Below are 5,045 nucleotides of genomic sequence, written 5' to 3'. Positions count from 1 at the left end.
AATTCAATGCAATGCAGATCACTTACCATAGGCTTGCCAATCGTCTACAATCTCCATCGCTAATAGTGTGCCAAAACTAAGATCAAATAGGTCTTTATTTTTGGGTTATAATGTAGGGACATTGGTTAAGGTAGGGAAATATAGGCTAAGTGACTCAAATAGATCAAGAACACCAACCTTATAGCTTCACAAATCAAGCATGGAATAAATTCCATCTTCCACCCATCTATGCCACCATACTCAACACAACTCAAGGGATTTAATCATCATAAAACAGAACTAAACACTCTTTTATGCTCTCCATTTATTTCCAACACACAAAGTCGACTTTCAAACAAATATCTCAATAAACACTCGACTTTATACTTTTTTTTTCTCTTTCTTTCTTTTTTTTTTTTGTGAGGACTTGAGCTATAACTGTCTATCATACACAGTTTATTCTTTGTTGTGAGTTTTGTCATGCATATGTAGTGATCTTCTAGAACTTGCCATGGTTTCTGTGTCGTTGTAGTATAGTGGTGAGTATTCCCGCCTGTCACGCGGGTGACCCGGGTTCGTTCCCCGGCAACGGCGCCAAAAAGTTGATCACTATTTTTATAGCAACAATAACTGCAACTAAACAGTGTAATTGTAGTACGAAAACAGCAAGCAGAGTATCGTATCCACAGAGACTGTAAACCGAAATTACTCTATCTACTTCCTAAACAGACTCTCACAGTATGCAAGTGAAACGATTATGAAGGAGATTTAATTAACTAAAACTAAAACGCAATAAATCTAAACACGTAAGAAATATCAAATAATAAAGACAACTGATCCTAGGGTAGTAAATTCATTAACTAAATCCACATAATAAATCTATTAATCCTATGTACCAGTTTAATCCAGTTATGATGAGAGATCACTAAATTAATCAATTACTCTCGCTAGAGCAGCAACGATCGTAGATTAGTAAATTATCTATCTCCGTTAGGTCTCAAGAAAATCTACTAACTCCCAATAGCTCATAAGAATAGCTCCCTATGATCCACCTATCTCCGCTAGGTCTCAAGGTTAAAATCATATCATACATTCCTGAATCCGCTAAACAGTTATCTCCGCTAGGTCTCAAACCGAATAGCTAAACATGCAAACTATTGATCAGATAATTCACAAGAATTTAAGCACCAGGAATTATGAATCATAAACTGGAAGGCACAAAGATATTAACAAATAAATCACATAAATTCAATCAACTATTTACAAACCCTAGAATCAGCTAAAGGAAACTAGCCAGACATGCTAAAATAAAACATAAACATAATTAAATAGAAAGCAATTATAAAAACTAAATTGTATAAAAACCGAATGAAAAACGATTGTAGCGGCTTGAATCTTCAGTCTTGATCCAAGCCTTGAAAACTAGAAAGCAATGAAATTCTGAAAGCTAGAAAACTGAAAGATAAAATCTCGGAACTGAAAAACTAAAGCTCGGAACCCTGAATAGGTATAAGGAAGACCTATATATAGTGTCAGGGTAAAACTACAGAGTTTGGGCTCGAAAAGGACTCTAAAAACGAATTAAAACGTAAAAAGGCGGGCTGACGGCGACCCCGCGGCGGGCAGGCGGCGGTCGCCGGATCCTTCTTTAATTTCCTTCAGCGCGCGGCGGGCGCCCGGCGGGCGCCGCCTGATCGCCAGCCACGCCGATTTCTCGGCGGGCTGAGCGGCGGGCGCCGGCTGGGTCGCCGGCTGCTGCACAACATGTCTTCACAGGCCGGCGGTCGCCGGCTGGGTCGCCGGTTGATCGCCGGAAATTCCGTTTTCTCCTTTTCTCGAGCTCTTCAAGCTCGTTTCGTCGATTTTCTCATCCGGAACACTTGTAACTTGAAACTTGGATCTTCAACATCCATATGTAGCTTTCAAAACACTCAAACCTAAAACAAAATGACCAAAACCATACCCAAAAGTAATATCACAAAAGAATATGAAACTTAAACCAAATGATATCACAACCAAGCATAATTCTAGTACTTTGAACACTTAAACACTCCTAAAAATAATGCAAAATGAGTGTTTATCAAGTTGCTGTATCAAAGGAGAAGTAGAAAGAAACATAGGTATCAACCCTATGAAAGAAAGTCCAGAAGAAGTTCTTGGAAGCCAAGAACTATGTGGACCAGACAAAAGGCACGCTCCTACAAATCAGGCCAACGGAGTGGACCATCAAGAAACCGATTCTCAAATCAAAAGAGAATCCCGGCGAGAAAAACTTTCAGGCGTACTCAGGCCAAAGCAAATGAAAGTTTCAAGGATTGCAACTGCTGGTCGTGCGGTGCAAAGGGGCATATCTCTACCAATTGCCCCGACAACGAGAAGAAAGGGATAAAAAGATTCGAATCCACACAGGATATCGAAGATGCTATCTTTTACCAGAATCTGATACCCGTGTATCAGTTTGAAGATATATCCTCTGATGAGAGCATATATGAGCAAGAAGAAGTCTTTAGTTCTGAAGATTCGGAGATGACCGATGGATCAACCGGAGACGAGTCAGACTAAAGAAGAACACGAGGTTCACCACACCCAGAAAGAGGATCAGAATGGATTCACTAGCCATTTTCTGATTCCACAGGAAGAAGTGGTGAAGAAGCTCGTGAAAAAACTCAAGAAGGAAACCGAAGAGGTACAAGCGTACCAAGGGTTTTCCAATGGGAGATTGAATCGAGTTTTTCATAGCTTGATTCCAACCAAAAGGAAGCATCATGTCTATTTTGGAGTTACAAGCCAAGAAATGGCGCTTCCAATTGAGATCACAAGTAATCAGGTGGAAATCCAGCTGGTTCCTGCCGAAGATATTAAGCAGGATCTCAAGAAAATGAAGCCAGAAGTCGCAAGTACGATGAAATGGATTCACATTGGAGCAATTCAGTTGGTAATCAAATCTTCCCTTTTCCCAGGGACAGACCAACCAATTGACGTCGCACTCTGCGATAAAAGGGTCAGAGACGCCAGAGAATCAGTTCTTGGAGCTTTTTCGGGCAATCTCTATGCCAAGAAGATTATAACCGAGTTCTATCCACAAATCGCTTATAATCTGCAAGATTCATCCTTCAGCCGAGCCCTGACTCTCTATCAGGACTACAAGAAGAAGGAATACATGACAGATGGAAATAGGCCATACTCACTGACTTATCAAGTCTCGTATGCCTTATCAAATTCCCATCACACTGAATTATTTCTGGGAAAAGAATATATTGAAATTCCAGAAATATTCAAGGAGGTTGCCAAGGCAGTCAATCCAAACCGAGTGGAGATTCCTCAGATCAGAGAAATCGACATCGACATTGGAGACAAGCCGGTGCTTAGCCATACTCAGAGTCTCAGACTAGGAGCACCAAGGCTATCATTCCAAGGAAATAGGCTAACTTCAGGGCCTATAACAAGGAGTTTCTCTCAATCATATGAGAGAAGGGCGATTCAGGAAACACCAGCTCCGGATATGAGAATCAAACTCAAATGTCCCGAAGGATGGAGACAAGTTTCCACAAGATTTGATACAACAAGCAGGGAAAACAAGTTTCCTTGTAGCTCGTTGTATTATTTGGCGAATCCAGGAGACAACCGATACATCGGAACTCTTGAGGTTGGAGGTTTTGAAATCCAAACCGAAGGCCAAGCCGGACAGAAAGCAGATGTCCTGATCTTAGGACGAGATTTCCTTGACAAATATAAACCATGGTCATGGAAATCAGGAGGAATGGAGATCACCATTGGACGCCAAAGAGTGATGATCCAATGACCAGCCCATTTTCGATATACATCTCTGTAGGGATGTTATATGAGAAATACAAAGTAGAATATTTTGCTGCTTATGTGGATTCGGGAGCAGGAATCTGTACAGCAAAACGAGGAGTCTTTCCAGCAGAAGTGGAAGAAGATCTACCTCGAATTGCAGGAAGGGATTTCTCTAAAAAGATTTTGCTTCTATCAAAGGGAGTAAAACAAACGGAAATATTGATCGGTGGAGCAGGACAGACACCTTGGTACAAGGTCAAGACTCCACCAATTTATTTCCATGATACCGGAGCAGATATATTATTTGGAAATAATTTTCTGCAAAGCTTCAAGAGGTACATTCAGGACAATGAAGCCAGGAGGCTAGTGTTCACAACCAATTGTGATCACAAGATCATTGTGCAAAGGCTCAATGGAGCCTTTCAAAGGAGATTCAGAGAAGTTTTGCTCAAATGCAGAACTGAGGGATTTCCAGATCTCTCCGAGGAGGAAATACAGATCCTCAAAGTCTCTCTGATATCACACAAAGATATCAAGGAAGAAGAACAGGTGTCCATTGCCGACGTCAAAAGGAGAATCCAGAAGTGTTACCACGAGGATCCTTTGGCATGGTGGGACAAGAATCAGCTCAGAGCAACCTTGAAAGTCAAAACTGGAAAGGAGCATGAGTTCGTAAGATTCAGACCTATCCTGATGAACCCTAGAGATCAACAGGATATGATGAGTATAATCAAGGAACACCTTGATTTAAAACTAATTGAAGAAGGAAGATCGCCCTACAGCAGTCCTGGATTTCTGGTGAGAAATCATGGGGAGATCAAGCGAGGAAAGCCAAGATTGGTCATTAATTATAAAGGGATTAATGACATTCTTGAGTTCGATGGATATTTCATCCCAAGCAGAGAACACCTTATCAACTGCATCAGAAGTGCACAGGTATTCTCAAAATTCGATTGCAAATCGGGGTTTTACCAGATTCGCATGGAGGAAGGGAGTAAGAAGTTCACAGCCTTCTCAACTCCACAAGGACATTATGTCTGGAATGTCATGCCAATGGGGTTAGCCAACGCGCCTCAGATATTCCAAAGGAAGATGGATAATCTCTTCAAAGATTATTCTTCGTTTATGTTTGTTTATATTGATGACATTCTTATTGCATCAAAAAACATTCATGAACATGTTAGGCATCTGGAGATCTTTGCGGATGTTTGTCAACATGAAGGACTAGTGCTGTCTGAAAAGAAGGCAGTCATTGCTACCCAGAAGAT

General features: G+C 41.0%; 1 non-coding gene across 1 annotated transcript; it reads left to right on the top strand.

Moving 5' to 3' along the window:
* Window positions 1-501: 501 nt before the first annotated feature.
* On the top strand, window positions 502-573 carry TRNAD-GUC (transfer RNA aspartic acid (anticodon GUC)). Its single transcript has one exon. It is a non-coding gene; the product is annotated as a tRNA-Asp (tRNA).
* Window positions 574-5,045: the final 4,472 nt, after the last annotated feature.

The sequence above is a fragment of the Salvia miltiorrhiza genome, chromosome 8 (genome assembly GCF_028751815.1).
Source record: "Salvia miltiorrhiza cultivar Shanhuang (shh) chromosome 8, IMPLAD_Smil_shh, whole genome shotgun sequence".
Taxonomy (NCBI): domain Eukaryota; kingdom Viridiplantae; phylum Streptophyta; class Magnoliopsida; order Lamiales; family Lamiaceae; genus Salvia; species Salvia miltiorrhiza.
The sequence above is the reverse complement of the archived record's forward strand: the minus strand, read 5'-3'. Positions and strand labels throughout refer to the sequence as shown.